The sequence below is a fragment of the Olea europaea genome, chromosome 22, assembly GCF_002742605.1.
Source record: "Olea europaea var. sylvestris chromosome 22, O_europaea_v1, whole genome shotgun sequence".
Lineage (NCBI taxonomy): Eukaryota > Viridiplantae > Streptophyta > Magnoliopsida > Lamiales > Oleaceae > Olea > Olea europaea.
Window position 1 is genome coordinate 12,093,979 of NC_036258.1, and position 14,831 is coordinate 12,108,809.

Below are 14,831 nucleotides of genomic sequence, written 5' to 3' on the forward strand. Positions count from 1 at the left end.
AACTCCTGAAAATTTTACTTGCACTTATCAATCCATTGAAACTTTATTCCTTTCCTTATCAATTGTGTCATTGGTCCAGCTATTTTGGAGAATCCCTCTATAAATCTTCGATAGTACCCAGCCAATCCCAAAAAACTTCGAACTTCACCAGCGTTAATCAGTATCTTCCAATTAGTTACTGCTTCCACCTTTACTAGATTTACTTCAATTCCTCGAGCAGTAACTATATGATCGATAAATCCAACTCGTTCAAGCCAAAATTCGGACTTTTAAATTTGGCGTACAAACAATGACTTCTTCCCTTGTAACTGCTAAAATCAGACCATGAGAAGTTAGGATACTCACTCCAACCTAGATTATAGCTGTTGGCTTCCATGCATAACTGGGCTCTTGAGTTTTTGATACGCATGTGTGGATGCTAGTATGCTAGTGGACAACTTGCAATCGGATGATCTTTTCTGTAGCGCTTTCAGACTAGTGTTGGTTAGCACACCATGATCACATTTTGAGGTGTCTAATTTTATTGTCAGTACTTTCATATGGGCTGCCAATGATGTAAAAAGGCTAAATCTAAGATTTTACTAGAAGGTCTGTATACAAACTTACCTGTTTCCCAGTGATCCATCCATTGATGTGTCTAAAGATTTTGTGTTGGGGCTACCTAGGACATAAAAGGAGTGGTTGAGATTCCATATTCGTGGTAGTGATGGGTTCTATAAGATGGCACATTTCATTCACTGTCATTAAACAGATGATGCCATGAACCTCAAATTCTTTAGAGAAATATTGCGACTCCATGGGATACCTAGGAATATTATGTTCGATGCGGATGTTAAGCTTCATTTTCCACTATTTGCCAACTACAAATAGATGCACAACCTCAGATAGTTAATAGAATATTTACTTGACTCCACATGTATGATAAGAATTTGAAAAGTTAGGAGGATTGTTTACCATGTATAGAATTTGCATATAATAGGGTCATGTATTCTACTACTACTTATCCGCCTTTTGAAATTGTGTATGGATTTAATCTACAGACTCAATTAGATTTAATTCATTAATCGATTGATGAAAAGTGTATTTTAGATGGGAAGAAGAAGACTGAATTGGTAAGGTCAATCCAAGAGAATGATCAACTTCAAACTGAGAAGAGTAATGAACATTATGCTACTCAAGCTAATAAAGGAAGTAAATGTGTAACATTTGAACCATGAGATTGGGTCTAAATGCATGTATAACAAACGTTTTTCAGCCTAGAGGAGATGGGCCACTCCATGTCCTTTAAAAGATTAATGACAATGCCAACAAATTGGACCCTCCAAGCGAATATCATACTTCTACTTTCAATGTTGCCGATCTTTCTCTCTTTGATACAAGTAAAGATTTGAAGTCGAATCCTTTTAAAGAGGAAGGGAATGATGAGAATCATGGAGGGCAAGCTAGCAATGATCCTCTTTTGTATGTTCCAGATGGACCGATTACAAGATCAAGAGTAAAGAAGATCAAAGAAGCCTTAGTACACTTAATTCAAGCTAAGTTGGAAGTAGGAGAGATGTACCCAAAAAGGAAGAAAAGAAAATTAACTTAGGCCAAATCAAGTGAACGAGAAGCGATCACACTACAATACGTGCACGCAGTACAATATCTGAAGGCAATTTTTTTTTTCTTTTTCGTTTAAAACTCTATTTGTTTGATGCTATGTCAATGTTTTACGAATTACTTAGGATTTTTTATTATTGCCTATATATATGAGACATCATTGATTATACAAGAACATCACGACATTACTTGAGAGATTAATACACACATCATCTCTTAACAAAGATCTTTCAATCTTTTTTTTTTATCGGTAAGACCTTTCAATCTTTGTGGCATTCAACCCTTCCAACTCTAGTTCTTGATTCAAGAAATCATTGGGGTTAAGGTTATTACTCTAATTTTAGCTTTCTTGGGGTTCTATCAAATCTTGCATGGGTTTCTGGGAAGATTCTGCAATGAGGTTCACATCAAGAAAGTCTGAGTGTATGTATGTAATCAATTAATGGGCACCCTCAACCCGACAAAGACATGCGCATGCGTGGAACTAAATTTGCCCATGGGGAGGCAATTGATGGCCTTGTGCTCACAAGGTGTGGTATAACATGTATGCACATGGATCAACAGTAGGGAAAAATTTTTCTCTGTTGTAAAACTTGACCTATCGAAGCTCCTCGACCACTCCCAAAACTCAATCTTCAAGTAAAATGTTTTTAAAATGTTCAAAAATAGTGGAAACCATGTAAATCATTTTGAACTCATGGTAACTCACGAAAAATAGCTGTTTGGTCTATTTTGGCTCTAAAAATTCATTTTCGACTCAAACAAGATTTCTCATTGGAATTAACTTTGAAATCTTTTACCAATTTAGCGGTTGTGTTGTTCAATTTCTCGTGGAGTCAAATTCTCAACAGTAGGATCAATGGAATGACTCCAGCTATGAAACTTGTATAAATGTACGTATGATCTTTTAACCAAATTAATCGATGAAGAAGCCTAAACTACCTTAAAACACACTAAAACATATAAATTCCTAACCTAATGTATAAGGATGAATAAAAAGGAAGAGAAATTCCCAACAAGCATTTATTTATAGCCTATATCTCGACTTCATTTTTTAGATCATGATTGGGAACCTAATGGATCATACACAAGAGGAGAATAGAATAGTGAGATTTATCAATTAATTAATAGACATATGTTGCACAATTAATTAATTGAGTCGTTTGTTAATAGGCCTAAATTAATTAATTCATGGACCAAATTTAATTAATTGAAATAATTAAATATTGAACCAAATTAAGTCTGTGAAATAGTAACAAGAAATTTTTTATCTTGCACACAAGAAAAGAGAAACCCTAACTCTCTCATTCTTGTTCCCTGTATGGATTTTCATTAAAGACTGGACTATTAGACAGCTGTGTATTATAGATCGTGATTGATCATGTTCAAAACAAGCAAAGGATTCTGTAGATTCAACAAAAGTATAATTCTTATCGCAGCTTCTGTCTAAATACAATGCATCTACATTGGCAGAAATTAAATTGTTTTTATTTTTTTTGTGCATGATTAAAGAAATTCTCAACAACGGCATTAGAGCCCACTTTGTATTTGTTAGAGATTGTTTTGAAACTTTGGGAGCAATCAATAATTGATTGTTTATCTTTCATGTATTTAGCTATTAAGAAAATTAAATTTTCATTTTCAAAAATCATTTTTTGAAACAAAGTCAATTTTGGATCAAAAATGGATTGGACAGGACTGGTCAATGGTAAAAGTTGTTGTCAGCACCTGTGGTAACAACCATGCACAAAGGTGGCAGCATCATGCACGCTCATCGTCGCTATCGTCTGCTGCAATGAGTGCCACTGTTGATGTAGTACATAGCGCGATGTTACAATGTGCCATACTTTCCAGGCTCCACAGCTATACTTGCATAGCTTGATGGAAAGAGGAGGCGTCCGTGACTCTTGACACCATTGAGAAAACGAGAAGAAATGGTAAGGAACCCTTTTTATTTTGGTGATTGCATGCGGAAGCCTTTTATATAATTTGAGAAATTGCAGGCCCTGCTAGCATTATTATCTCGAGGTCAATTTGCAATTATTAAAGTAAGAGCCTGTTTGTAATTTTAAAATTTTTTAGGGTTTTATTAATAATTTCCAAATGGGTCAAATTGCAATTTGCAAAAGGAGATTTGAATTTAAATAGTTTTAAATATGATTTTCAAATGGTTTTTAACCTAAATTTGAATTTTGCCCCCATAAAATTTTATTTTAAAATTGACGCCTTTTAAATTATAGTTAAAATTGGATTTTAACTAAAATTTCAAAATTTGACCCTAAATTTGATTTGATTTTATTGAGGATTTTTATCCTAAATTAAAAGGTTAATTCAATTAGTTTTAGAGTTGGACTCTAATTTGATATTTAAATAAATTTAATTTTAATTAAATTATCTCACCCTCATATATTCTTTGAATTGGAATTGGGTTCTAATTTGATATTTAATTAAAATTAAATTTTAAATAAATAATTTTGCCATATAATTGTTGAATTAGAGTTATAATCGGTATTTAATTAAAATTTGATTTTAATTAAATGTACCATTTATTAAATTAATTTGATTAATTAATAATTTAGCTATTTTCGATCCTTTTTTCTAAACTTGTTTAGATGACCTTAATTGCTAGAAACTTGAAATAATGTTGCATATAATATTAGATATTATGGAAAAAAAAAAAGCAATTATACAATGAATGTACACTTAATGGATGATTATGGACTCAACCATATGGATGTGTTGAATGGTTACTCAGTTTTATGGGTATGTGAGTTCTTATTTATTTTTTATACCTGCGAGTCCGTTGTAATTATTTTGGGCCTAATGTCCAATTATTTAGCCAGCTTGCCAACTCGTATAGAATACATGTTATAGTTGGAATAATTGAAGATATAAGAAGATGAGAAAATCATATAGATAGAGCACTGTATGAATCAATGCAATACCCTTAGGAATTAACCAACTAGTCTTTCTTATGGCTCTGGAAGACTAGATAGTATAAATCCAAATTGTCTACACCATTATATATGTTTATTTAAATTACATGTTAGATGTATAATAAAAAAATATATAATTATCATGATGTGACCTTTGCTTGATAAATCCCTCCCTAAATTATTAAGTCAGTATTATTTTCACCTTTCATTATTATAGTGAAAAACAACAATCCTAAATCAATCTCGGCTTGTTGAGTACACTCAAAGCTGGTCCACTAGGTATATGTTAGACACTATGATTAGATCTATATTTCTGAATGATGGGTTCTACTTAAATAAAATTTATCTTCTGTTGAATACACGTACTCAAGGAGATAAATTCTAGAGGTATATTAAGTTAACACATAAGATGTGTGATGACAAAGAATTCTTAACTTAATAGTCCAAAAGTTGTATGGAGATACAATTAATAATACTATCTACCCAAATGTTTTATCTTAGCTTGTTGAGTACACTAAAAATCTTAATATAACAAATGGATTTCATAAATTTATATGAGATTGTCGTAAATTTGAGTTAAATAATAAAAAAAAAATTAATTTAATAAATGACCATGATCGATGCATTTCTATATATTATTCTTTATTTTTTATCATTTACATTTTTGAATCAAGAGTTACCATATATATTTGACGGGGATACTAGATGCCAACAATCAAACCAAACTAAATTTTCTTGATTGACACCGCAATTTGAGAATTGTTTTAAGGAATAAGAGAATTGGTTATGTCCTTAATTAACCATTTTCAGATACACATACTGATGACTCAATTGAAGAAGATGTGATTGCTTAGAGTAAATCATGGTAATGACAATAGTATTGCAACATGTGTGATACTTGCATCTATTTCACCTAAATTACAAAAGCAACATTACGGTATAGATTAACACACATAATTTTTCATTTCAAAGAGTTGTATGATAACTAATCATGTGTGAAAAGAAGCAAAATGTTAGAGGGTCTTTAGTCAGTGCTCATGCACTAAAGATGATCAGTGTTGAGAAATTGTCACAATTGAGTACAATCATGGACCAAGAACAAAGTATAGACTTGGTTCTACAATCTTTGCCAGATAGCTATTCATAATTTATTATGAATGTTATAAATAAGGTCGAGTACACATTCGCTGCACTGTTGAGCCTAACATCAAACTTTGAAAAGGTTGAGTCTTGGCCATTGATTCCTCTAAGGCCACTAAGAGGAATTAAAGGAGGCTTTAAGAAGGCATCAAAGATGACCAACATAGTCAAAGCAAAGAAGAGCAATATCAAATCTAATGACCCTAGGAATGAAAGGTTATTGGAAGAGAAATATGCAAGGTTTACATCTACATCATAGGTTATGTAATATAATTATTTTTGGAAAACATGTGTAGTCCAAGTGGGAGATTGTTAGAAACATGGGTTTCTTATTATTATTTTTTTTGTGGGCTAAAACAAATAATTATATTATTATGGGCTATTTATAACATATAATCGCTAGAGATACATAAATAAAGTGGCTACTATATACATTATCATTTTCAAGAAACTAGTTTTAAATGTTCAAAAATCAGGTTGTAATTAAATTTTATTAATTAAATAAGTAATTTAAAATATTCTATTAATTAAATATATTAATGAAAATTTATACAATTTATGGTCACTGTTACAAACTTATAGGTCACAACTTATTTCTCGGTCAAAAATTATTAAATTAAAAAGTCATTATTTCTCAATCACAAATAAAAAATTTCGTAGATCACAAATCAAATATTTTATAGGTCACAAATGATCAAATTAATAGGCCATGTATAATGTTTCTCGGTTATAAATTACAAATTTTATAAGTCATAATTTATTTCCTGATAACAAAATATCAATTTAAGTGGTACAAGTTATTTTTCGATCACAAATCATCTAATTAATTAGTCACAATTTAACAAATTGTAAGTCATGATTATAAATTTAGTTTCAATTTCGCATTTCTAGGTTACATATTATATATTGGTCAAATTCATCCAAATAATTGGTCACAAATACTCTTCATCCCATCGTGAGTTGTCCCACTCTACCACCACTACCACACAACCAATTGCATCACCACCACTATCACGGGCACAACCACAAACACTCTGCCACCAACCCCACCATAACCATTCCTTCACCATGACCACGACCATGACCATGAACACTGCCACTACTACTCCACCACCAACACCACTGTCAGCAACTACCATTTTCAATAACAAAACAGCCACTACCACTAGTCACCACCAACAAAAACCACTTCGTGTGCACAACACAATACACTAGTGACACCATCATTGCTGCCCGTTTCGGTCATAGACGATTGTGTGCAGAACCAAATCATTGATCGGCTACCACCAATAACACTCCATCCCTACTGCATGAACCACCCAAACCTCCGTAAAAAGCATAAAAAAACCATCAGTCACCATAAACTAGCAGGACTCTATGGAAAAACTCCAAAACTACCATTAAAGCCACATTTTCCCAGATCTAGCAATGGGTCTCACAGCGTTGCTTGGAACCATTGCTGCAATAGCATGATGCTTGCATAGCGTGAATGGCAGCGTGACATTGTCGCCACCTTCACCACCATAAATAATAATGAGACTCACATTGCATTATCACTGCACACTGAATTTCAACATGAATAACACTTCCTCAGTTGTTGAACTTGCTTAAGACTGTTGAGCCCAATGTCAAAGCTAGAGTGGGCATGTCTTAGCCATTCATTCCTCTAAGGGTACTAAGAGGAAGACTAAAGTAAGTCTTAAGAAAATATCCAAGAAGGCTAAGAGTATTAATGAGACAATCAAAGAAAATGAGGACAATAACAAGTCTGATGGCCTGTGCTATAATTGTGGAATGAAAGGTCATTGGAAGAGGAACTATAAGGCTCACATCACCAGTTTGAAGGAAAAGAAGTCTTCTGAAGCTTCCAGTTCAAGTATTTTGGTAATATGTCTACTTCATATAGCTTCTTGGGTATTAGATAATGGATGTTGATCCCATATTTGTATAAATATATAGGGACTAAAGAAAAAGTAGACCATTGCAAAAAAGAGAACTTGGCCTGCACATGAGGAATGGAGCAAGAGTTTTTGTGATGAGATCTTTTATGGTTGTAGTGCATTACAAAATGACATTTGCATTTGTGATACTGAGTCATCTATTATGAGCATAGAAAATAAAAGCTTGAAAATGCTAACATAAATAATACTTTCTTTGGCATTGCAGACTATGTTATATAAATGAGAAACACATTTGCAAATTAGATAGATATGGATATTTAGGCATGATGGCTAAATTTCCTTTTACTGGAAAAGGACAAAGAGCTGCATAATTATTGGGCCTAATATATATTGACGTATATCCCCATGTCAATCACCTCTAGAGGTGGTATCTTTTCTTTACATTTATTGATAACCATTCTAGATAAAGTTATGTATACTTCACTTGAAAATTTCAAGGAATTTAAGCTAAAAGTAGAGAAACAAATGGGTAAAAGTACTCCCGCACTAAGATTTGATCAAGGTGGAGAATATGTAAAAGGAGAACTTTTAGATTATCTAAAGGAGAATAGAATTCTTTTGCAGTAGACTCTGCCACATATGCTGCAACATCACTTTCGAAATGAAGGAATCATACACTATTCGATATGGTCCAATCCATGATGAGCTATGCAACCTCCCCAAAATCATTTTGGGGTTGTTGCATGCTATACTCTAAATCGTGTCTCGTCTAAATTGGTTGACAAAACTCTATATGAGTTATGTAATGAATGGTAAAAGGCCCAACTTATCTCATATTAAAGGTTGAGGCCATGACGTTTATGTGAAGCACAATGAATTGGATAAACTAGAGGCTAAGTCCGATAAATACATATTTGTGGTATATCCAAAAAAGACAATTGGATATCAATTCTATAATCCCATTGAAAAGATCGTGTTCGTCTCAAGACATGTCATATTCATAGAGAATGAGTTCATTCTAGGAAAGGGTAGTGGGAGCAAATTAGAAAGTTGAAGAAGTTCATGAATCCACAGATATTGTTGACCAATGAGATGAATTGGAGTCTAATTCCACATATACTGAGGAAGAAACTCTTGGTAAGAAATAGAGACTCCGAGGACACTCCAACTTAGCGTAAATTAAGTAGGACCATTTGAACTCCTAGAAGGATTCACGATTACTAAGATGGTAAGAGATTATGATTTCATTCAATTAAGTCAACAACGAAATCCTTGGTTAATGTGTGTTCATACGTCGAAAACCTGGAAAAGGTTTTCGACTTATATTCACTTAACTATGGGATGAAAGATATGATCGATAATCGAGATTGACACTTTTCTATATCTCGTAATTGATTTGATCTTATCGATGAATGGATTATGATTTCATAGTAAATGGACAAATTAGTTTTGTCATACCATGTGACATTTTCAATAACATGTATTGCCCTAATACGTTGGTAGATGTCAATCTGAGACGACAGATGTGGATTGATGATAAATTAAAAAGTAGTATTTTAATTTTTTGATTTTGATTCTAATAAAAATAATAATTTACATTGTCAGGAATTATGATCGGGAACTTAATGGGTCACATACAAAAGGGGAACTAGAAGAATGAGATTTACTAATTAATTAATTGCCAAGTATTGGACAATTAATTAATTGGGTTGCTCAGATTAATTAATTCAAAATTTATTAAATTAGATTAATTAAATATTGGACCGGATAAATTTTAAGAGACGGGCCAAATCTACTTAGAATTGTATTAATAGACTGTTAGGGTTTGTGAAATCACAGCACAACATAATTATATTCTTGCTAAAATTAGAAAAAAGATCATAGTTTTCTCAATTTTGTTCCATGTGTATCCTTCCATTGGAGGTTGGACAATCATACAGCTGTGGATTACAGATCGTGATTGTAAGTGTTCGAGATAAGCAAAAGCATTTACAGAGTTCAACAAAGGTACAATTCCTATTACAGTTTCTATCTGAATAAAAAGCAGATCCTTGTTGGGAATTGAAATTATTTTATTTTCCGCCGTGCATGATTAAGTAAATTCCTAACTGCAATCCCAAATCATATTTAGTATTGGCATCTAGCATGCAATAAGAATTAGATTATAAGCAAAAATATTTCTTAGAAGTTCAAAACTAATATATTTCTTGACAAACTATGGCTTTTATTATGCTCATTGGGAATATAAAGATTGAAGTGAGTGAGTCTAATAAGAGGAGTCCCAACCATTGCAATTGAACTTGATCTTTTATGAATACAAAGCACAAGATATAGATCTAATGACAACCGAAAAATCACATGAAACCACCAATTGGGAATATCTTTGTACATCTTCACGAGTCTTATGTGGATATCTAACTTTTCGTTGTATGAAGCTTGAAATTTCTCATAAATTTCCCAAATTTATTAGGTCTCCGTTTGAACCCCATTATTTCTCATTACATTAAATTATATTTTTATCTCTCCTACTTTTAACCACACAATTTTCAATAAAATAATATTACACGTAAATCAAAAAATTTTCAACCACTCATTTTTCAAAGAAATACTATTCATCCCATTATAATCTACAAATAATGGGGCTCAAACGGGGGCTAGATGAATAGTTCAGCTAAAAGACTCAATCTAAGTTAGAAGTCGACAGTTACTTTTAACAACATATTTTGTGGGACCCAGGACATTTTCAATATCTCATTCTATTAATTTGTATTTTATCTGAACCAAAAATGGGCAAACCATCAAAAAGATTGAGCCAATAAACCTGTCCCACCATTAGAGTAAGGGGCAGCCCATTAGATAATTTTTATGGATTCTATCATTTCACCAATTCATACTATTGGATTCTATCAATTCACCAATTCAACCATTTCATTTTACAAAGTTCAATATTAGCCAAATTAGTCAACATTTATACGTAGAGCAAAAAAAATAAAAAATAAAAAATAGGAAGTCCCATAAAGTATACCGGATGTGAATCAGAGAGGTAGGAAGCCTTTGCTCCTCGCAACATCCCTTTTGTAGGAGGAGGTTATCATAATGATAATATGGAGCTAAAAGCAACGAATAGAATAAGAACTTCAAACAGCCTTGACCGGTTGTTAGTACCTAGAGATGCGTACATACCTAGTGAGCTTCTCCATAGGATATTGCGCTACAAGACAAGATGGCTATGATTTTCCTTAGCAACAATAAAGATAAGGAACTTGCAAAATGGATCTATTCATCATAAAGAGATTCGTCGTTCCTGACTTTTTTTTTTTGGATAAGGTAAGTGTATTATATCCAAAGTGTAAAAATAAAGTACATATCACAGGGGCATACCCCAAGAAACTAGGCTATGAATATGTCTCCTAACACCAATAACAGAACACTAGATTAGTGCTCATGTCCAAACAACGACAATAAAAAATATCCGTAGAAAAACCCGATGAACGTTGGAGCCATCTATTCTCGTTAATTTGAACAATCAAACATTCCTCCACTTTCATTCGTAAAGGGCAAGAAATGTCAAAAAAAAAAAAAAAAAGAAAGAAAGAAAGAAAAAGAAAAGAAAAGAAAAAGAAAAAAAGAATTGATTGTTCAAGTATTGCAAATTGCATGGGAAAAGTAGCAAGGAGAGAAGAAAAACTTTTCACATTCTTCTTATTTTTCTATCTGAATTTTAGTTTCATTTTCGGAACTAAAAAAGAAACCATCGATTTTTCCACAATGCATTTTACTGTTATGATTTTAGATTTTTTTGTGATCCGTATGTATCCATCCAAACTTCTTTAGCAAAATATAATACAAATAGAAAAGTTAAAAACATTCATAGCCAAAGGGGTCGTGAAAATTCTAATTACCTTAATGTCGGTCATTTACTCGGCATCAAAGACATTTGGCACAAAAGCATAGGAGGAGTCATAATTCGATCCAGCTCAAAAAGTGAGCCAAGAACTCCTCAGTGAGTGAGCCATGGGTATGGTGCATGAACGAAGGTTAGTGCTTGCAAAATTTTTCTTTTCCTTATCCATATACCAATGGGCCGAAACCAAAGTTCATAGTTGGAGGGGTCATGAAAATTCTAATTACAGTAATGTTGGTCATTTATTCGGCACAAAAGCATAGGAGGAGCCGTAATTCGAACCAACTCAAAGAGTGAGCCAAGAACTTCTCTGTGAATGAGCCATGGGTATGGCGCACGAAAGAAGGTTGGTACCTGTAAAACTTCTCTTTTGCTTATCCCTATCCTGATGGGCTGAAACCAAAGCTCTTATTTTCTATTTAGAAATCCGTTGTCTTACTTATTATTTACTACGGCTTTGATTTATTATTACTTTATTGATTTTGATCTTTTAGAATTGGATTTCAAGTTAGTAACTTCTATTTTTTCCTTCCCTGACTAATTCTACCATAGAGGACAGCTTAGATAGGTAGAGAGCTAGGAATTTCTTGAATGAACCACACTCCATATACTTCAGGAGTCCATTAATGATGAGCTTCAAGAGAATGATGAGCTGAAATGGGTACTTTATTCTTAATAATTACTTCTACCCTTGAAGGTGATTTAGCAAGGCAATGTTCCTTCACTCCATCCTGCCATTCAGTATGAGCTAGTCAAAATGGTAAAATGAACCAAAGATTAATTTATCTATTGGGAGAAGTCACGAATGAGCCCTACAAATGAAATAGAGATTGAAAGAGTAAATATTCATCCACGACTCGGATATTTAATATTCTGTTATTTCTTACTTGTGCCTACTATTTAAGTAGAATACCGTCACCCATTCTTACTAAGAAATAGAAAGAAACCTCAAAAATGGAAGGTGGAAATTGAGGAAGAAAGAGATGTTGAGAACTATTCTAGATCTGGTCCAAGACGAACTATTGTAGGGAGTTTATTAAAACCATTGAGTACGGAATATGGTAACCAATAGGGCAATCCAATCAGGCAATCCATTAATCGAACTAGTGGAGGATTATAAATGGATTGATTTTTTTATTTCCATTGGAAATTAGGAATAAATGGCTATTTTCCTATTTAAAGATCAGCCCCTGGTTCTGTATTTTCACATTGAGAATTATTTGCATCCAAAACTCATCTATTGATTCTTCAACATCAGTCGGTTCGGACCTCCACTTAGTTTCACCCAAGCTTCATCCTGGTCATGGATGAGTTAATGAACCTCTTTGGTTCACCTCCAAAATGGGATAAATCAATTAGAAATATTACTCGTTAGATATGGTAGATTAAAGGGGGATACCAAATGGTTGCTGAGCCCATAGAACCACACCTATAACCCAAGTCAATTCACGAGGTTTTTTAAATCCTCCCATGAGATACACAAAGAAATACTATTTCAACATAAAAAACAACAAAAACGAGAGCAAACATATAATAACGGATTCGAAATTTTAAACAAGCACGTGAGCTTATTATCCAAGGTCAAAACAAGTTGATAGGATCCCCTTTTTTACGTCGACATGTGTCGTGAGATGACATGTGGGCGAAAAAGGAAAGAGAGGGATGGGGTTTCTCTTGCTTTTGGCATAGAAGAAAATATTCTCTATTGATTCAAACATTGTACCTATGGGATGATGAGTTACTTTCCATTAGACATGCCACCATAAGTGAGAATAGCCATGACAGTTGCAAAATTAAGACAATATGAGAGAAACAAAAAGATACTCAGGTATATATGTCCTTGCTTCTCGTATGGTGCCAAGTCAATCTCAAACTTGTCATTTACAATAGCTGATGCATTACACATCTGACCTTTGTGATCAAATAAATGTGAGGAGATAGGGTATAATGTTTTAGGATTTTAAAGGTTCGATTCCCAATAGGCTGCTAAAATGAAATAAGTATATAGAAATAGCCTACAAAACACATTTAAGATGGCTAAGAATGAAGTGACTAGAGGAATTCATAGAAAACATGGCATGACATACCAATCCGTGATGAAGGATGGTACAGAGGCCTTTCATTCTTGAACCAATTTTTTGGGCTATTACTGGCTTGGGAAATTCATAGCAAATCAACAATGAAAATGTACCAAGAGAAGCTACAAACAGGTGAAATAAAAAAGACCTTGTTTCTATGGCTTTCTTTTTCATGAAGTGACTTGCAGAAATGTCATTCAAACAATCTCAACTAGTATATATACTAGTTTTCTTATTTCTATCTTGCATTGATTCGATAGAGTGGAATTTTGTTCCATATAAGTATTCTTTTTAGACAAAAGAATTGCGAGAGTAACACTGCTTATTAGTAAAGGTGATTGGAGTTGAATTGAAAAGATTAGCATGTTTCAATCATGCTTTTAATACCATTTAAACTTGATATTTTGTTTATCTTTAATAGTTTTAGAATGTTTTGATGTGTGTTTTTGTGTTGCGTTATAGGTTAAGTATGTGGTGACAAAAAGTGAGTTTTGGAGTTGAAGCAATCAAAGGGTGATTATGACATGAATTGAGTCTCAAGAAGACTCGAAAATAGGCAAAAGAAAGAGGCTAGATAAGCATGAAAATGAAGTAAATAGGTACTACCTCACTGTCACCTAGACATCTTCAGTATGGCCAGCCAGTAGAAAAATTACAGATCTATGGAACCTAGGAGCCATACTTGTAGTGCCTAGGTGCCACTCAGCATAAAAGTAGCCAAAAAAAGAGACAGAGATTTGCCATAGGCTTCACACTTCTAATGCCCAATGCGGCAACCTGGTTTCCAATGCGGCTTTGCACCATAGCATTAGAGTTGTCATTAGGTTTTTAAAAAGCCCAACTAATCCAAAATCGATAAGAATGCTAAAGGAATCTTAGCCCCCGTTTGGCCCCCATTTTGTGGTAATGAAAATTGGTGGAATAGTATTTTTTTTGAAAAATGAGTAGTTGAAAAAGAAGAATTTTTTTTCGATTTACGTGTAATATTATTTGAAAGATTGTATTGTTAAGAATATGAGAGAAAAAAATGAAATGTAATGGAATGATAATTAATGGGGGCCAAACGGGGGCTGAGATATTTCACAACGGGTTGAATGTTCAAATGTGGACGATAGTTGATGCTGCTTCATATGGAACCTTGATTTCTATGACTACATAGATGATGCTTATTTCTTACTGGATGAAATAGTTAGCAAAAGTTATCAATGACCAGGTGAACGTTGAAGTTTGAAAATGGTTGTTGGTCTTAATGTGGTGGATAATATTACAG